Source organism: Vicugna pacos, chromosome 27 (genome assembly GCF_048564905.1).
Source record: "Vicugna pacos chromosome 27, VicPac4, whole genome shotgun sequence".
NCBI classification, from domain to species: Eukaryota; Metazoa; Chordata; class Mammalia; order Artiodactyla; family Camelidae; genus Vicugna; species Vicugna pacos.
In genome coordinates, this window is record NC_133013.1 from 21,062,040 (window position 1) to 21,081,592 (window position 19,553).

Sequence of the window (19,553 nt, forward strand, 5' to 3'; positions counted from 1 at the left end):
GGCTTTGCCAAATGACACATTTAAACTGGACATGGTTATTCATGGAGTAATTAAGGTGTGAAATTATTGTATTTGATGTTTTATTTCAGGGTTTTAAAACTGCATGATCCTTTCACAACTTATGGCATCGGGAGCTTTTAAAAAAATGGAGGTCAAGGGATTCCATAGCTGGCGTAAACTACACACACAGGTAATACATCCTTGCCACTTTCCTTAGGCTGGGGGGACCAAGGTTAGCTCACCTAAACATTTCCAGAGTTTATTTAGGGTTAATAAAGTCAGTTAGTGTCAAGGAATTGGTGGGGGTGGCATTTGTTTTCTGGAGGTCTACTTTGGGTTGAGGCACAAGTCAGAAATACAGACTTTGTCTCTCTCTGGCATCATTGGGGCTTACCTTCCTTGGCTGGTATGCCCTCATCCTTCCATTTTCCCGCATGCCTGCACACCGTGCCCCCCACCCCAAATAAAGATTGGGTAGGGCTGCATGTTCACATTGGAAACAAACAGGAAGAGATGATGAGGCATCAAACAGCCTTTGAGGCAACAGCATCAGAATAAGAACAGGGGAGAAAAGGGGAAAGAAAAAAAAGGTCAAATAGTCTCACTCATCAGGGGTCTGTGCTTTCCTCAAATTCCGTAGCATACAGACCTGCAAGTCTGGGTCCTTCTTGCTCGGACACTAAGTCACTTGCTCATGGTCACCTGAAGCAGGTGGCAGCTCGGATTTTCGTATCTCAAAGACCAGGAGAGAATGGCTGGATTGGCTTCCCAAGCCTCACAGAAACCTCCCTTTCCCAAGGCCGTGTTCAGAAGACTCAAATTGCAAGTTAAGTAGACTCGGCTATTTAAAACTCCCGTGACTGCGGTGGGCATGTCTCCTATTCTTCAATTTCCTCTTGGAAGCTTTGTGCTTCTTGGAATCTAATTTCTCTGCCTCCTTCCCGCGTTGTCTTCAGTCAGCCACATTTCATTGTCCTTAATTAACCTGGAGGTATTAATGCTGAGTACACAGTTTAGAAAAGCTTTGTTTCTGAAATTAAATTTCACCTTTTTCCCCCTTCTAGGAAAGATTGGGGCAGCCAAAAATATATGGGTCATGTTTCCAATTATAAAACACCAAGGATGCTATTTTTCCTCCTGCACTAATAAAAATAGAAATGAAGGAGGGAAGCTGAGCTGTCTGTATGAAGTCAGCGGTCCCCAACATGGCTGCTGCAACTGCCAGTTGTTAACCACCAACTGGACTGACTCACGTGACCAAAGAGGCTGCCTGGCAGCCGGGGGGGATTTTACCCAGCAGAGTCGCTAGGTGGCACTGTCATTAAGAAAGGATTAGAAAGTGCTCCTTGCTACAGACCTGGTAAAAGCAAAGCAGTTAAGCATTAAAGATAATATATGCTTAAAAAACCCCAAAACATTGGGGCCTTAGCCTGTGAAATTGAGCAATACAGGCAAACTGTTCCAAATCTTTGAATTTCTGGAGAGTAAATGCTTGGGGGTGGGTAAGGTGACGAACGGAGATTCTGGGAAGTGGGGAACAGAATTGGTAAAGGCTCTTAAGTACTAAGCAGTGTTTTAGAATTTAAGTAGTTCAGCATGTTACGGCTTCGGCTTCCTATGGGAATAAAGAAGAATGTGAAGTCGGGACTGGAGAGCAATTTGATTAAGAGGAGTTACGGGACGTCGTGCTAGAGATTTTATCGAGAGAGACCAGGAGGTCACTGAAACAGGAGAGCGACGTGATCTGTAAGTTAGGAGGCTGAAGTCATAGTTACAGGTGGGAAATAATCAGTGAACTAACACCTTAACACAGGAGATGAAAAGTAGCCCGTGGGAGGTTTTAGGGGGGCTTCTCCTGGGTGGGGGCATTGGGAGAAGGGCAATTGTGGGTGCCTCTCTCCCTAAATTCACCCGTAGTTTTCCAAGGAGAGACTCTTCATTTGTAGAGGATCTTCAAGACGTCCGACAGAGTGCAGAGCCGTACTGACACCGTGGCACCCAGCTTCTGCTCTAGAGAACACTCAGACTCTTGAGACAGGTCAGTGGATTTTGGCAGCGTGCAAATCGTAGGAATTCCTGTTTGTTGTGCTTACGTCTTTCTCCCAAGCTCTACCTGCAGCCCATGTTGCTGGCGTTCTGTTCCTGTCTCATCAGATTTTGCAACTGCAGGGTCAGACAGCCACCCCCACGCAGCAGGATGGAAGTGCTTAGGAACTGATGCTCCCAGGAGCAGCCCTCGACGAATGCTTGATGGATGTCACTGCATAATGCTTTCCCTGGACCCCTCTCACAGACGGACAATGCTAAGGCTTGCGTTTCCCAAAGTTCTGCAGCAAGATTAAGATTTAGCTGCCCTCAGTGGTATCTGGCGTTATAATGGACGCTTTATTGGTTCCTTCCCTTCCGAGCCTCACTTCCCGACTTCTCTACCAGTGCCTGCTGGGACCATCTCTCAGCCTGCTTGCACACTAATCTTCCTTTGTCTCAGGGGGACACAAAGTGAAAAAATATTGTATCAATCCTGAGCTCTGCCTTCGGGAGAAAATATACTTCCAGTGCGGTAGATAACCGAGGCTAGACTCTTTTGCTAGGAACAGCAGCATCAATATCACTTAGTAACTCCTTAAAATGCAGCCTCTCTGGTCCATCCCTAAAGCAACTAATCAGAAACTCTGAAGGTGAGGTTGACAAGCAATGGTTTAAAAAAACTTCTAAGAGATTCTGATTTAGGCTCAATTAGTCTGAGAACCACTGCTCTAGGGAATTCTGGCTTAGAGAAGATTAAGGGTATATTTTCAGAATCTTCAAATGTTCCTCACCCTTCCGGTTGCTCTCTTCTGGGTGTTCCCTAGTGTAACATCATTTACAATGGGTCCTACACTATAGGTCAAAATTAACCCACTGGCTTAGAAGTCCAACAGGAAACACCACTGCTGATCCTCTGCTGAGGATCTAGCTCTCTCAACTAAATTTGAAAAAGCTCTCCCAGAATTCACTCCCCTCATCTGTCGGCAGCTACTGGTGACAGCCACAACAGTAAGAATGTGAGGCAGGAGGACTCACATTTACACATATTGTCTGGGTCGTTTCTGTAAGATACTGTTAAGCGATGAGGAGTGGGGGTGATGGGACTGTCATGAGGAAGGATGCTAGGTTTCTCAGGTGTGCACTCATTATTTGCCCAGCCTCGGGCTCTATAACAGAAGCCACTGCAACGCAGTGTTAGGAAGAGAAGCTACAGACCAACAACCCCCTCCCCAACCCCGCACGAGGACTTGGCAACAATCATCCCACAATCTTCCTGAACTCTGTGCCAACTTTGCCCCATTCTGGTGCTATTACTGTCAAGCTCAAGACCTTTGGTTCTGCCTCTTCACCAGTTTTCCCTGTTGATTGACCATATTTCTTCAACAGATGTGGGATCCTTCTGTATGCCACCCCCTCTGCCTATGATGACTTCTGATGCTTCCAATGTGAATTACCTACCCCATCCTTAGCCCCAGAGAATATCCACTTGATTCTAACTCCCTCTGACTCCCCCATCCCATTTATCCTAGGTATTGAGACAACATTTACTGTCTAAGGCGTGCGCCAATGCCATCAGCAGAGTGGGATTGATCTTAGGACATATGGCAGATGATCCTAGGCTTAACAGGCAGCATTTTTTCAGGGAACAGTCAGGGTTCCATTTGGTCTTCAATCAGGAAGCAGGAGGAAGGGAACCAAGAAACCTGGATATGGGAAAGTGATGCTTCCATCTCCCCACCAATGTGTCTCTGGATGTTTTGTGCGAAGGAATCATATCCATACTCAGTAGAATGATCAAGGATTATCTCCATCCCGTTTGCTCCAACCTGAATTCACCAACACCTCTTGAGATATTCCTCGCATGACATGTCCTCAGATGCTCCCATCTGCTCACCTTCTTCTGGCATCTATCACTTTTCAGTATAATGCTCTTAAAATACGGTCCCTAGAATGGAGCGAAGCACTCTATTCTGATGCAGAAGATGCAGAAGGAGATGCTGTCTGGTTGCTTTACTGGCCACTTCATACTCTCAGCTCTTACCTATTTAAGCTTGCTCATGGTTCCTTAGTTTTATTCTTCTTAATTACAAAGAAAAAATGTGGGTTAGAGAAAACCGACTACCTTTTTACTGATAACATTTACTGTCTTCCCTCCTTATCATGATTACATGTCACTTCCCCTTGGAAATCATCCCGAGGCAGGGATGAAGTATCTCCTTCCTGATCTCTTGATTTCATTGTTTTGTTTATCTTATTATTGCAGCTGTGATCTTCCATTTCTGAACTTCTTTTTGTTACTAAATACAGGGAATTATGTTTTAACCCTAATGCATAGGATAGTGCTTGGCAGAGTCCTCTATGAAGCTTAATCAACGTCATAAATGAAAAAGATATTTCTGGATATGTGGCTCCATCTCCAATTATTTTACATTCTTTTACTTCTTAAAATATGTGTGACTTTATTTCTGGGACCTCTATTCTGTTTCATTGAGCTATGTGTCTTTTTTTTTTAATGCCAGTACCATGCTGTTTTGATTACTATGGTTTTGTAATGTAGTTTGAAGTCAGGAATTGTGATGCCTCCAGCTTTGTTTTTGTTTTCCTTCAAGATTGTTTTGCCTATTTGAGCTCTTTTGTGGTTCCATATAAATTTTAGGCCTGTTTGTTCTATTTCTGTGAAAAAATGCCATTGGCATTTTGATAGGGATTGCACGGAACCTGTAGGTTGCTTTGTGTAGTATGGTCATTTTAGCAATATTAATTCTTCCAATCTGTGAGTGAAGAATATCTTTCCATTTGTTTGTGTCATCTTCAATTTCTTTCATCAATGTTTTCTTGTTTTCATCTCTTTGATTACATTTATTCCTAGGTATTTTTTTTTGATGCAATTGTGAATGGGATTTGTTTCTGAATTTCTCTCTTTTGATAGTTTGCTATTAGTGCATGGGAATGTAACTGATTTTTTTAATATTGATTTTGCATACTGCAATTTACTGAATTCATTTATTAGTTTTAACATGTTATGTTCCTTTCCTTTTCATGCCTAGCAGGTGATTTTCTTATTCTCTTTGACCTATATGAACCTCATTGACTACACTCCCGCCAGCTTTGCAGCCTCCAAGCTTTGCACCCTCTTTTGTGTGCTCTTTCCCTAAGACCATCAATCTTTCTGTCTTCATTCACCACAGACATCCACAGATATCAGCCCTAGGGAGTGGGAGGTGAAAAGGATCTGGTTTGACTTGACCAGTGCCCTTTCTTCCATTCACAGCCAAGCTTTCCACAAAAATGGAGGACTTCAGATCCTCCTCACTCATCTGTAGTCTAGATCTCAGTCCCCCTTTTTCAGTGGTACCAAACCTTGCTGTGAGGCTTATGCTGCCAAAGTATTAAATCAAGATTGGTGGGTGCTTGTCAAAGACATGTGAAAGTGTGGCTGAGATAACTCTCAGGACTCTTAAATCCTCAGTTCCAGGGTTCTATTATTCATTGCCTTATGGTTCAGTTAAATGCAAGATTTCCCAGACTGAACTATACATGGACCTAAGAGATTTATCACCACAGCCTCTGGGACCCTTTGCATAATGATGCAATAGATTTTCAACCAAAATGATGCCCTTCCCTTGCTAATAAAGCAGCCCATTCAGGTTTAAAAGAGGAAGTCCAAGTCACATTGCTGGACCGAGTCAGATATACCTTCATACCACCAGCCCTGTCCCATCAAGGCACTCCTTTGTTTCTCACTTTTTTTTTTTTAACTAACTTTTTCTTTTTCTCACCTCACCTCTGAATAGATCAGTCAAAACACTGAGGGGAAAGGGAAGTAAGGGGAAGGGTTCTTGAAAAAGACATTGGGGGAAATGGCATAAGATTATTCTTCTTTTTAAATAAAATTATTCTTACAAATAAGAAATGGGTAATTATTAGCATGTAGACGTTTACACTAAATGGATGGCAAAGAACTGGAATATATTATAAAGTGCCTGTTTTAATGTCTGTATCTTGGTGGTTGCTAGGTTACACTGGTACTTGTAATAACATTAACAGCAGCTAGAAATATGTGTAGACACTTTCCTCATTGAAAATATTACTGGCAAGAAAAGGGACATACTGCTGGCTAGCGCAGTGATATATTACATGCTTCCTGTCGCTTACTAAAATGCATCTTAGTTATTCATAGTATTAGTGGTTCAGTTTAGTTTTCCATCAAAATTGTTAAACATTGTGATGATGTGCCTTGAATTGAGGCATCTGAGTGGTGGATACCTCTGTCTCCTTGAATCATAACTATATTCAATTCCATTGTCTTACTCTATTCCATTTCATTCGATCCAAAAGACCCTTACTGAGCACCTACTAAGGGCTGGGCACTGTGTTTGGACACTTGGGATGTAGAAGTGAGTAAGAGAGTAATTGGATCAGAAGCAGTCAGGAAAACAGCTTTTTTCTTGAAAGCACAGCAAATAATGTTTCCTTATTTCTGTTTGAAGAATCTTTTCACTACTGTGTATCAAAGACGGCAGCGCTCAAATTTGCCTGTGGCTGTTAGTAGAGGGGTTAGCCCGCTCTTGGTTTGCACTAGGTAAAGCTGAATTAAGCAGTTAAATCAAATACATATAATGCAATTATTGCTTTGCCTGGGTCTGGATAAATCTCATGGGAGCACAAAATTATCAAAGAATTTTAAATTGGAGAATAGGGAAAGGAATAAAGCTCTAAAAACTTCCAAGAAGTAGTGATCATTGAGCTGAGATTGGAGAGAAGAGAGGATCTGGAGATGAGCAAGTGAGAAGGAGCATTTCCAGGGGAGCGACGAGGGTGTAACATCACGGGAAACGTGAACGCTTGTTCTCTAATCACCTCCATTAACTGAGCACATGCTCAGCATGAGACCGTGATTTAGTGCTTTGCCTGTATTAACTTAGTTAATCACAACCCTCTGAAGTAGATATCGTTACCATTCCATTTTAAGAATGTGGGAAGGGATAACAGAATAAGCAACTAGATTAAGTCGTAAAGTTAGCATATGTCCTGAAGCTGGGGTTCCAACCCATACGAACTGGCTTTGAAGCCTGAGTTCTCATCTATTACATGAGTCCAGTGTGATTGGCAGGAATGGGATGGGGTGGGGGGCAGTCTGGTAGGTAGGAGAGGGCTAGGTTGTGCTGGGCCCTAAATGTCATGTTAAAAGTATTTATACTTGTCTCTTAATATGATGGAGAGCTGATGAAGCATTCCAGGCAGGGGCGTGATTGGTTTTTGATCCATATTTTAGGAGAGATAATTCTGGCGGGAGTATGAAGGCTGGACTTGGGTGGGGATTATAGCTGGAGATATTTTTTAAAAAATTATTGAAGAGGATATCATAAAAGTCGAGATGAGAAAATTCAGCCTAAGAAGTACTTTCTGAGCACCTGAAGAATGGTTCATAGAAGCTCAGTTCCTTATAAAAAAATTTTTAATCATTTGCCGTCTCATAACCATGAGGCTTGCGAATTCCATGCATTCCTGGCACCATCCAACATCTGAGCCAAGCCGCTCTGGTCACTTTTTCTCTGCTGTCATGTTCCTGCTTCTCTGTGCTCCCTTCTTCGACTTTTCACCATGGAATCCAATCCTATACATCGTACCCCCTGGAACTCCCATCGTTGTGAGGACACAGTCTACAAAAACTCCAGCTCCCTCACCAAATACTTCACCTTTTGCCTTAATCAAAGTTTGGATCCCCACGAAGGACAGAAGAGCAGCCCTCACTAGAGGGGGCACCTTGGTGGAGAAATTAATGTCCTGTGTCCACTTCTTCTCACTTTTCCCGGTATCACATCTCCCCTGGCCTCATTTCCTTCCCATCCAGCCTGAACACGAAAGAGCATCATCCTCCAAACCCTCTTGCTCACCTTCCAAGTCCTCACCATCCTATGTCTTTCTTCAATGTCCACCCGGTCTGATTCAGTCTTGGATTTTTCCAATCACCCACCTCATGGACCTACACATGAGTAGCCAAGCAACCACAGAGAAAAATCACTGAAAACTGCAGATATCTGACTTGTAATACTTTTACGTAAACCTGGTCACATCCTTGTCCTACTACCAGCAGCAGCAACTGGAAACTCTCCTCGCTCAGCTCTAAATTTCCCTCCTTGTCCATGCGCTCTCAGGGGATGGCTTCATCTTGCACACGAGAGACCCCTCTCTACCTTCTGTCTTCTTTTTTCCTTTTACATTCATGCTTCCCTTCAGCTCAGCTCTGAACTGATCTTTTCTCTTCCATCTGTGACTTTCATACCCACTGCTTCTCTAATTCCAGGGACATCAGGTCATCGCATGTTTCTAACCTTTAATTTCTTCTTATCTACTGTCATCTTCTCTATGGTCCATGATCATGAGCAAGTCTCTTGTACAGGAAAAAAAGTAGCAAAGAAGCAGCAGCCAGCTCCAGACGCCTCTGGTTTTTCCGTGCCAACACACATAGCCGTGTGGCGTAAATTGCACCTGCTTGAAAATGTGGTCACACCCTCTGTCCTCATTTTTTTTTTCATTTCTCAACATCCCACTTATTTCTGAGTCCATTGAAATGTATCTTCTGCTCTCCCCACCCAAAAAGCCATCGCTGCCAAAGTCATTAATGTCATTATTGTTGCTAAAACTACAGGCAATTTCCATCAGTACTTGGCACCTCCGATCACTCCCTCAACTTAAAATTCTATTTTTCTTTGGATGTGACATCACCAAAGGATGGTTACCAGAGGAAGATTATGGTATAATGTTTTCTACAAAATCCACCCTTGTTCAAATGAAAGCATCCATGGGAAACTACACTGCTTACGGTGGGACAGAAATAAAGGATGATTGCTACTGGTTAACTCCTCCTGCAAAGTATTCTAAACTTTTCCTCTACAGCCTGTAAGGCCTACCTGCCACCCTGCATTTTGCAGGAGGAGAAATCAGCGTCCCAGGAAGTGAAGGGATTTTTTTTAAGGTCCCACAAGGTCAGAACCAGGGCCAGGGTCCATTTCCACTGACTCTAAACACAGTGTCTTCTCCATTCTCCAATGGCTTTTTAAGAATATTATGAACAGCATGATTTTTCTTCTCTTTTCCTGATTACCCGCTTCCTCCTTTTCCTGCTTCTCTTCCTTGCCTCCTTCTCTTTTTCCTTTTCTTTAACTTTCTGCATTGTTTGCTACTTTCCTTTTGAGAAATGTTCAAATATTCATCTTTTCTTTGCTTACCCCTCACCTTGCGTGAAAGCCACGAGCTTTGCTTGTATGCTTATCACTGGGGGTGAAGGTGCTTGCCTTGAGGTCATTAACTATTAAACTCAAAGAGAGATGGACTTCCTAAGTGTTCGACATGTCCAGGGCATTCTGTTCTCCAGCCCATGAACAGAAAGTCTCAGTTCGTTGCCAGGGAGACCAAGCTGTTTCTAGTGATGATGAAACCCTCGTGAAGGATGAGGTGCCCCCTCTGGTCTCCGCTGTGCCTCCCCAGATCCTGAGCGCCTCGCATGTTTCTTCTGACCTTTACGCTAAACAGTTCTCATGGCAGATTTAAGAGGCATTCTGCACCTACACCAAATCTCTCCTCATTTCTCAAATCCTTCTCTGTTATTTTCAAATTCCTATCTCATTTAATAACTTATCTGCAAAATCCCTTCACTGCCCTCAACCTGAGATTTATGCCTGCCATCTGGCAAACGTACCAAATAGGGGCCCCTTCTCATATCCACGCCAGCTCACTACAGATGGAACACCCTCCTGAAACTACCCGTCATTCCTGAGTTTGTTAGACTTTTCCACTTGGTCTGGTTCAAAGTAGGGTGGTGCAAACCAAGCTCTTACTTGGACTGTGTAAGTTCAGTCCAATGCTTTTTTTTTTTGAAATAATGTTTTTTCGGGGTTTTTTGTTCATAAATAGTAAACTCAAAAAGAAGGAAAATGGGAAATAGATAATAGCACAAACAATAAAATAAAAAAATATATCATTTTCAATCCCACCTTCCAAAAATAATCATGACTCTGGGTTGGTTGTGTATTCCCTTTATTATGTATGCTGAGGTGTGCTCTTTCTAGACTCAGTGTGTTGAGAGTTTTTTTTAGGAAAAGATGTTGAATTTTGTCAAATGCTTCTTCTGCGTCTATTGAGATGCTAATATAATTTTTCATTTCATTTTATTAATGTAGTTTATCACATTTATTAATTTATGTATATTGCACCATCCTTACATCCCAGGGATAAATCCCACTTGATCATAGTGTGTGATCCTTTTAATGTACTGATGAATTCGGTTTGTAGCATTTTTTGGAGAATTTTTGTATTTATAGTCACTGGGGATATTGGATGGTACTTTTCTTGTAGTATCCTTACCTGGCTTTGCTTCCAGGCTAATGCTGGCCTCATAAAATGGGTTTGAAAGTATGTCTTCCTCCTCAGTTTTTTGGAAAGTTTGAGAAGAACTGATGTTAATTCTTCTTTAAATGTTCAGTACAATTCATCAGTGAAGTCATGCAGTGCTGGACTTTTATTTTTTGGGAGGTTTTGAATTACTGTTTCAATCTCCTCGCTCTTTATCAGTCCATTTACATTTTCTGTTTTTGCATGATTCAGTCTCGGTAGGTTGTAAGTTTCTAAGAATTTATCAGTTTTTGTCTAGGGGATGCAACTGATTGGCATCTAATTGTTCATAGTAGTCGCTTATGGTCTTTGAATTTCTGTTCTATCAGATGTAATGTTGCCTCTTTCATTTCTGATTTTATGTATCTGAGTCTTCTTTTGCTTTTTTCCTTTCTTAATTGATCCTAATGACATTACTACAACATCTCAGTGGTGTTTGTCTTAAACTATTTCACTTCTAATCTCCTGCGGCTTTGCTTATAGTTAGGATGCTATTTCCTTTTGGTTTTCAGGTTCATACTTCGTATCTCCAGGGCAGCAAGGATCAGGCAGCCTCTGCAGCCCCAGCTCATGGGTCCCCTGTCCCCGTGGCAGGGCTGTTCATTCCCTGTTCTGGTCTCTGACAGTCTTCACAGCTCACTGACAAGAGTTCATATGAAACAGAACACGCTGGGAAAATCTCAGGCGAGGTGCCTGGGAAACAGATTAAAAACAAACATACAAAAACACACCAGTTAAATTGGAGAATAATCAGTTTAGGCTGACTTTCAGAACTTCCTACGCAGCCAGTGGCAAAGAGGAGAACGTTCTTTGCAGTTAATCATTTGTCTTCCCTGGAAAGGAAAGGAAGAATGCGGCAGTATGTGACAAGTGTTCCCCGAGGAATGCGCGCTGTCTCACAGTGAACTTGATCTTGGTGAAAAAGCCCCAAGAAGCCCCCCCTGTAGCCTCCACGCTGACAGAATCAGGAGCTGTTTCAAAGGGGAGGTGTTTGTTGAGACTTAATCCCAGAAAACAATTTTCTTCTCATGATGGATGGAAGTGAGTTACGGAAACTTGGAGGAAATATGGAAAATTATCTGAAATGGAGCAATTTGGCTTACTTCCTTTGGAAAGAGATGTCTGTTCAAAAACATTTATTGAAAAGCCATCAATATTAAGTATGTTTTCATAGCACTGTGAGATGCTCAGAGTGCTGTACGGCTTTTGTTTTTCAACCTTATAGGCTCTGCTCACTTTTGATTTGGAAACAGAAGTTCTCATTCATATTTCAAAATCCTTTCATGAGCCTCATGAGCGTCCCAAATACAGAAACTGAAATGAGGAGAAGATGGTAAATACAAATCAGGTGTTTCCCTCCCAGACCCTCTCCCGGGCATGAATGGCAGGCTTAGAGCATCTTACTAGGCGTGCAAATTGCTCTTCTCTCTGTGTTTGGAGACAAGTGTCCAAATCTCATTTGCAGGATATGATGACTATTTGATTGGTCACCTCTCTCTCCTCTCTTCTACTCATACGCATATGCTCTCTTACACTTTCTCATTACGCTCTCATTCTGACTCTGCTCCTGAAAGTGTGTCTCTGCTGAGCTCAGAGAACACTTCTTCAGCAGCGTATGTAAGGGATTACATCAAAAGAGGAAATTGCATTTTAAAATCACAAAATCAGGTGGAAGGAGAGAAGAAGGATGCAGACAGTTCAGTTCTGAAGGAGAGTGCAGTTGCCCTGGTGTGGCTCTACCCTGAACTTGGATTGTGTGATTGTCCTGACTGGGGACCTTTAGCGTCTTCGACCATACACAGAGATTGCCATCAGCAACGGTGGGACGGCCATTCCTTGAATGTGATGTGGCTACGGTTACAGTGGTCTCAAGGAAAGGGTAATAAAGGATGAAACAATGAAGCTTCATTCTCTAAGTCGTCACCGCGCCACAGTACAACATTGCATTACGTTTGGTGACTATACCAACGTGCACTTATCTGTTTGCCTGTTGGTGGACATTTGGGATTTCATTTTTATTTCATTTCTGCTTTCAGCTTTTCAACTCAGTACACATGTATGTATAAGAGATTTCACTGTAGGTTTGGAGACAAAGCATTTAAATATAGGTGGGGGAAAACACACTTAAAAATAGATACTAAGCTATAATTTTTTAAAAAATGTATGCAAGGTTCACCGAAATACTTTTAAAAGAACGTTCATAGCAGCAGCATTTTTAATAACCCCAAGGTTGAAAATACCCCCAAATCCATCAACGTAGAAGGGATAGAGTTAGTCATGAATGACATAGATACTGTACAGAAACGAGAAGGCGTGTACTAGAATTAAACCACGTGCAACATTATGGATGAAGCTTATAGAAACAGTGCCAAGCAAAAGAAGCCCAACTGAAGAAAGGTTTTCCTGCACGATTCTATTTATGTGCAGTTCAGAAACTGACCAGACTAATCTTTGGTGTTGGATGTCAGGATGGTGGTTGCCCTTGGCGAGACGGGGAGAGCAACTGGAAAGGGACACAGAGGTGGGGCCTGGGTGCTGGTCATGCTGCTCCTTGCGCTGGAGTCTGGCTCCATGAATGTATCCCGTTTATGAAAGTTCATCAAGCAGTACGCTTGTGACTTGTGCGTGAGTACACGTGTGATTTGTGGTCGATGATATTCTCTAAGGTTGCTACTTTAGTAAAACATTCAAAAAGTGACTGTTCTCCAAGTGTAAAGACAAAAGGGAAAATCTTCTTTTTATAGGAGTCCCTGGTGGGTACCTCTCAGTTCCTAAGCTTGTTCCCTGGCCTCAGGCCCCCTCCCTCTCTTCCCCACTCACCTCCCAAGACTGGTGTCTTCCAGCATCATCCCCCTTCTCCACTGAGCCCTGGAGCACAATAATCCATGGCCTCACCACGCCCAGCGTGGGGGGATTCATCCTAGACCTTACAGTAACACCCTGGGGACCCTCGGCATGGCAACCCAGGTGGGGCGTTAGCATCCTAAGTCGGGTTGCCTTGAAGTCTCTCCCCTGGTGGGAAGATATGTTCTCTCCCGCTTCCCTCTCATCCACACACACACATTACCCATGACAAACAACCCATGTTAAGGACCAAAATGGAAAGACTTTTTCCTCTAAAAGTAACAGAAGATGCATGTAGTTCATCTCCCTACATCTTCTCATCTTCCCGCAGTGGGTCAGAGTGTAGTCACACTGTCTGGTTCTGGATATTTCTGTGGATGTGAGACACTGGATACAGCCGTTAACTACTCAAGGCTCCAGTTTCTTTAAAGCGGGTGTCAGGGTGAATCCCCCTGCAGGAACCGAGGAAGACACGAGCAAGACGTGGCCTCTCCCAGGCGCCTGAGTTTCAGTGATGACTATCACTGCGCCCTTGTCCAGCGGACCCAGGGCACCCAAGGAGCACCGCCACTTGTCCTGGAAATGCCCCTGAGCCGCACGAAGCACCAGCAAGAGGAGGGCAGCTCCTTGGCAGGGCGTCCTCCCGCCCCAGCCATCTCTACAGGGGAGGAAGGGCAGCGTAGGCACTTTTTCTTCTCTCGTCCAGAGAAAGCCCAGGAGTTTCTGTCCTCCAGTTACGTGTCTTTTCTGATTCACTTTCAGCGCACGCCTGTGGGCAGAGGTGGGCAGGGACTATTAAAGAGCGAGGACTTCTAGAGCCTCTTGGACTCACGAACTGCGGTGTGGGTCCTTCAGCCAGGGCTGTGTGTGTGTGTGTGTGTGTGTGTGTGTAAAACGGAACCACTCTGCTGGACACCTGAAACTAACACAACGTTGCAAATCAACTTATCTTCAGTTTTTTAAGCGACGAGGTTAGGAACTGAGAGGTACACACCGGCAGACTCCTATAAAAAATAAAGTTCAGTAAATGTTTGTTGCGCCCCTTGACTCCTCTGAGACACTTCCTCGCTTGGAAATTACTGGAGGGCTGTGCCAACACGTAACAAGGACAGAAATGTCTGGAGAGCCCACTATGAATGAAGGGAGATGGCTGCCGGGAAGTTAGAGGCATGCGATGACAGAAGGTGACAGCTCTGCCATCGCACATGTTTTTCGCTTCTGTATCTGTTTGCCTGCCCTCCGAGCCATGCGCCTGGAAGGCTCAGCGTGGATGAAATGGTAGCGGGCCTTGGGGAGCGGTGGCCAGGGCACGCCTGGCCCGGGGAGGGGGCTGTCTCCCAGGCCTCTCTCTCCAGATGTTGCACGGGAGCTGCTCACTCCCACTGCTGTTCCTTTATTACAACAGTTGGGAAATTAAGGTTCAGATAATTAACTTCTGGGGCTTCTTAAACCTGTCAGACAGAGGGTCACGTGAGCACGTGGAGGTTGCTTTTCCCGGCCAACCGTAGTCAGGAAACCTCTCTCACTGGCCAACTTGGCAGGTGTTCTGGAACAGGAGTCCTGGCTGCTAAGTCACCAATAATAAAACTTCTGTGGGTGCGGCATTGCCAACTGGCTCCTGCCCTGTTTGCTCCTCTATGGGAGGATGTCTGTCCTCTGGGGCGGCAGACCTGGTGAGGCTCTGGCAGCAGCAGCCCCCCAGGGCAGGACTGCAATGCTCGGGAGGTTCCTCTATGCAGCTCCTGCTGCTTCTTCACTCTTCCTTCCTCCTGTCCCCTTCCCCGCCATTTGCTACTCACCTCCACGCCCTCAGGGTTAAAGGCTAAGCACGGACTTCCCCAGCACAGTGGGACATGGAAATTGCTTCCACTGGGATAGACACCCCCTTACCATCCTTGTGTGTAGACTCCGTCCTGGGCACACTGGAAAGGGAGACCTGAGCCCGCTCCCTACCTGCTCCTCACTGTCACCGTTGCTGGAGCCCAGGATGCCTCCAGGAGACTGCCACCTCGCACGGTAGTCATCGTGAGGACCGTAAGCAGATGAACGCCCTCTGTCTACTCCCAATGGTCAAAAGGACAGATACACATGAAACTCTGTCCCAGTCCCTGTGGTGGCAGAGTAATAGCCCCCAAAGCTGTCCACATCGGAATTCCTGGAACCTGTGGACACGTTCCCTTACATCGCACCAAGGGCTCTGGGTATGTGGTTAATGTTACAAATCTTGAGGTGTCCCATCAATTGTATTCCCAGTTCTTGCCATTTACTTTCATGTCCGCATCTTTGTTTAATCCCTTGCCACTTTCTAGTGTCTTTTTCCCTTGATACCAGCCCCTGGACCATATCCACCCTCGCTCTCTTGTCAGGCAATGCTATGGGCTTTCTGCGTGCTAACTCCTAGGCCCCGTTTCTTCCAAGGCGAATTCCCCTGCAACCTATTCTCCCACCCCTTGGAGAGTCCAGACCGCCCACCGACTTTTTTCCTCTACAGCTCTGCCACCGTTTGCTTTTCCCAGGATTAGCGACAGTATGTTTTATCAGGCTAGCCCAGCCCCAAGAAGAACCACATGTTAATTTAACAGAGAAAACATCTCATGAAGAATTGCTCATTAGTTATTAAAGAACTGAATGAGCCAACAGAAAAGACTCACTATGAATAACTAGCAACTACCATCCTTACGGCGGAGGGAACGGAAGGAAAAAGTTGAAATTATCTCTGAGTTGAAGGTGAGAATTCTGCGAAAGAGGCACTGCTTACCAAGAGCCAACGCCTCTGAACTTGGAGGAGGGCCCATGGTACGGGAACCCAGGCTTCCAAGGACATGTGCTGGCCAGTTGTTCCTGGCTTCTGTGAGGGTGTGAACTGAGGCTGGTTCTGCAAAGCAAGAGCAGGACAAACTGTCCACTGGATTCGTTTGCTTATCCTGGAACAAGCTGTGGCTGCCGGGAAGAAGAAGAGTCTGGGGTCCCAGTGTCAGGAACAGGAATGAAAGCACGCTTTCTCTGAGGGTTATCAGATTTAGCCAATAAAAATACAGGATGCCCAGTAAAATGTAAATTTCAGATCAACAACAGATAACCATTAGCGTAGGTTTATCTCATGCAATGTTTGGGGCACATGCACACTAAAGAATTACCCATCATTGATCTGGAATGCAGCTCATTTTGGTGTCCTGTGTTTCATCTGTCAAGTCTGCTTCCTCCTCCAGCCTTCTGATCTCCCTCCAGCACCCCAATTTCCAGACCTCACAGGAAGCAGCTGGCAGAGCAGAAATGTGGTTTTCAGGGTTCTGACTCGAGCACAGTCAAGATGAGTATAGTGGGGTGGTTTTGGGGCTGAGATATGGTAACTTCAGAACCGGCACAGTGACTTACTGTCACCTCAGCCCCTTCCTCCTACAAAGTCCCATAGGCACCTGTTTGATTGCTTATGTCCACAGTTAACATTTTGGAAAATTCTAGATCCTGGAAATCTCAAACTACCAGTCCATGGGGCAGGGGGAGTGGGAGTAGATTATAAATGGCACACTGCCCCATCTCTCCGCGCCCCTCTCTCAGACTCAGTTTTCATCCTGTGCCTTGGAACATAATCCGGGCCCTCATTCTTCGGTGACTTTGCATCCTCAGCTCCTCCCACCTTGGCCCGGAGTAGCTGCGAGCAAAGCACAGTGGTGGAGGATGGAGAAGGAGCGGGGGGCACAGACGTGAGGAAGCGTCAGTGCTCTTTGTGAAATGACATCCAAGTCTCTGCTTTTATTTTCTCGCCTGAAAAAACTAGAATTTTTTTTTTAACTCAGTCACAGAATGAACAACATCCTGTGAACAAAGATGAACAAACAGAGCCCTAACTTCTGTAGCTGATTTCACAGATTTTTGACAGGTCTCTGGCTTTTTCAACAACTACATGAGTTCTCCTGGGACCCTGCCAGAGTTAGGACAGGACGTGCTGGGTCCTGTGGCTCCCTGGTTCCATTCAACCCCCTACTTCTTTCTCCCCTCCAAGGTGGTTTTTTTGTAGCCTGATGTCCAAGGACCTGCGCATCTGACATCCACCCGCTTTGGCAATCTTAGATTTCATTTCCAAGCTAGTCTAATTTAGAAGGAAAACATACTCTTACCCAAACATGATCTGCTTGTTTACTAGAAACGCATCCTTCGAGGATTATTGTCTTCCCCTTATCACAGCTGAATGTGAGTAGATGTAAGCTCTCAAGCGACCGAGATAATCCTCTCTGAGATATTATCAACGTGCTTTTTATTTTTCAAAATGGAAACAGCGTCAAGGTTTCCGACCGTGAAGGTAACACATGTTTGTTATACAAAGTTCAGGGGAAAAATACAAATTAAATTACAACAATGAAAATACATCCCCCAGAGAAAGTCACAATTTAAAGCTGGGAATGTAAATGTCCAAATATTTCACTAAACACATACACACGCAGTCACGTACCCCCTTTGTTGTGATTTTATTTTAAAAAATAGCGTATTACTCATCCTAGCTAAGTTTCATTGCAGCAATAAATTAACTCTGGATTCTCAGTGGCTTCATAAAACAAAGTTTATTCCTCGTTCATACTTTTGCAACACAGCTGGCAGGGGCTCTGCTCTACTCAGCCACTCAGCGAGCCAGGCTCACAGAGACTGACCGCACGGTCTGGACCCCGTGGTTTCCTTGGTTGTGGCAGGATGAAAAAGAGACCGGAGCATCAGGTGTTGGTGTCTTACTTCCTCAGCCCAGAAATGACATGAGTTACTTTTGTGCACCTCTCATTCGCCAAAACTAGTCATGTGATCCACCCAATTTCAATGAAACTGAAAAACATGACTTTCTGCATGCCCGGATTAGTGAACACTAGCAATGTCTCCCACACATGGGTTCACACCACACATATTAGTTTATGATCTGCTGTTTTCAGCCAACGGTTCATCATGGGCATCTTTCCATGTGTCATCGTCATTTTTAGTGGCTACACAGTATGCTACCTTAAGATTGTACCAAGATTTAATGACATAATTCCTCACTAATGGTTGATTAATGATTGATCATTAGCTTTGTTTAATTTTTCTCTAATCAGAACAATAGTGTGAAGAACATTCTTATGACCTGGTCTTTGTGCAGGTGCTGAATTATTTTCCTAGTGTGAATTCTTCAAAATGAAAGAATATGCATGTTTTAAAAATAATTTGTTACATACTGAGCCAAAGTTCTTCAGAAAAGACAAACTGATTGAATCTTCAGAGCAGTGGTCAAATGTTCTTTTCCATACATTGTTCCAAGGACTAGATATTAAAATTCTCTGTTAATACTATCAATAGGAAAATGGTGTTTCCTTTTAAATATTCTGTTTCTTTGTCTCTAATGAGAGGAAAAAAATTTCATGTGTTTATTAATCTTTGAATAACTTGTTTTGTGAACTAACCCATTATTTCCTTATCCCCTGGGAGTGCTTGTCTCTTTGCCTGTCAATTAATATATTAATATATCATACATATGGAGTGCATCAACATTTTAGAAAATAAATGACAAATATTTTCCCAATATTTTGTCTTGCAACTTTTTATGGGATTTTTAATTGTAAAGAAAAATTTAATTTCCAAGTTATCATGTATTATTTTTTCACTGTATCTATCTTGGTGGTTTTCATGGCAACTTGATCACCACTAAGTGTCTCATCACACCTTCCCCACTGCCTGCAGGATAAAGTCACTTTGTACACAACTCTGCTATAACACATATCACTGCACTGCACTTGATTTACGTATCTGTTCATGTCTTTAGACTGCAAGCTCTCTTTGGGGCCATGCTTAATGTTATGTTTCTCTCTCTAGCCCTAGTACCTGGCACAGAGTAGACCTTGTTGAACTGACTGTTGAACTGACTGATGAATTGAATGAATGAATGAATGAGTGAATGAATAAAACAGCATTCTGAATGCTGAACTTGCAACCTGCACCCATAAAGTGATAGAAAATATCACACATGTTAATGTCAAAATCTGCCTTACTCATCCAGGGGAATACACTCTGGAAGTTACTGAAGAGCAAATAGTTTACAGTTAGCTGTTTCATTGGATGTCTCATGCAGTTTAATTTGGATGGATTGCAACTTGGAAAGGCCTGGAGCCAAGGTAAGCTTTGGAAAGAACACAGTCCATAACTGATGCAGCTAATGACCACTTCTGGGTAGCTGGGTCACATGTGAGAGCCCTGTCCTCAGCCTGGCCTGGCCACAAAAGCTGCCGTTGGAGCAGCGCACCAATCACATTAGCCTTTTCAAACCATCAACA

The 19,553-nt window shown here is 43.9% G+C and overlaps 1 long non-coding RNA gene across 1 annotated transcript in view; it reads left to right on the forward strand.

Moving 5' to 3' along the window:
• The first annotated feature begins 1,348 nt into the window (after window positions 1-1,348).
• LOC140689855 (uncharacterized) overlaps window positions 1,349-19,553 on the forward strand; it is a 42,894-nt gene continuing 24,689 nt past the window's right edge. Inside the window, exons 1-3 of the long non-coding RNA XR_012065000.1 lie at window positions 1,349-1,746; window positions 1,918-2,038; window positions 19,280-19,394. This is a non-coding gene — a long non-coding RNA (uncharacterized lncRNA). The remainder of the gene's footprint in view (window positions 1,747-1,917; window positions 2,039-19,279; window positions 19,395-19,553) is intronic.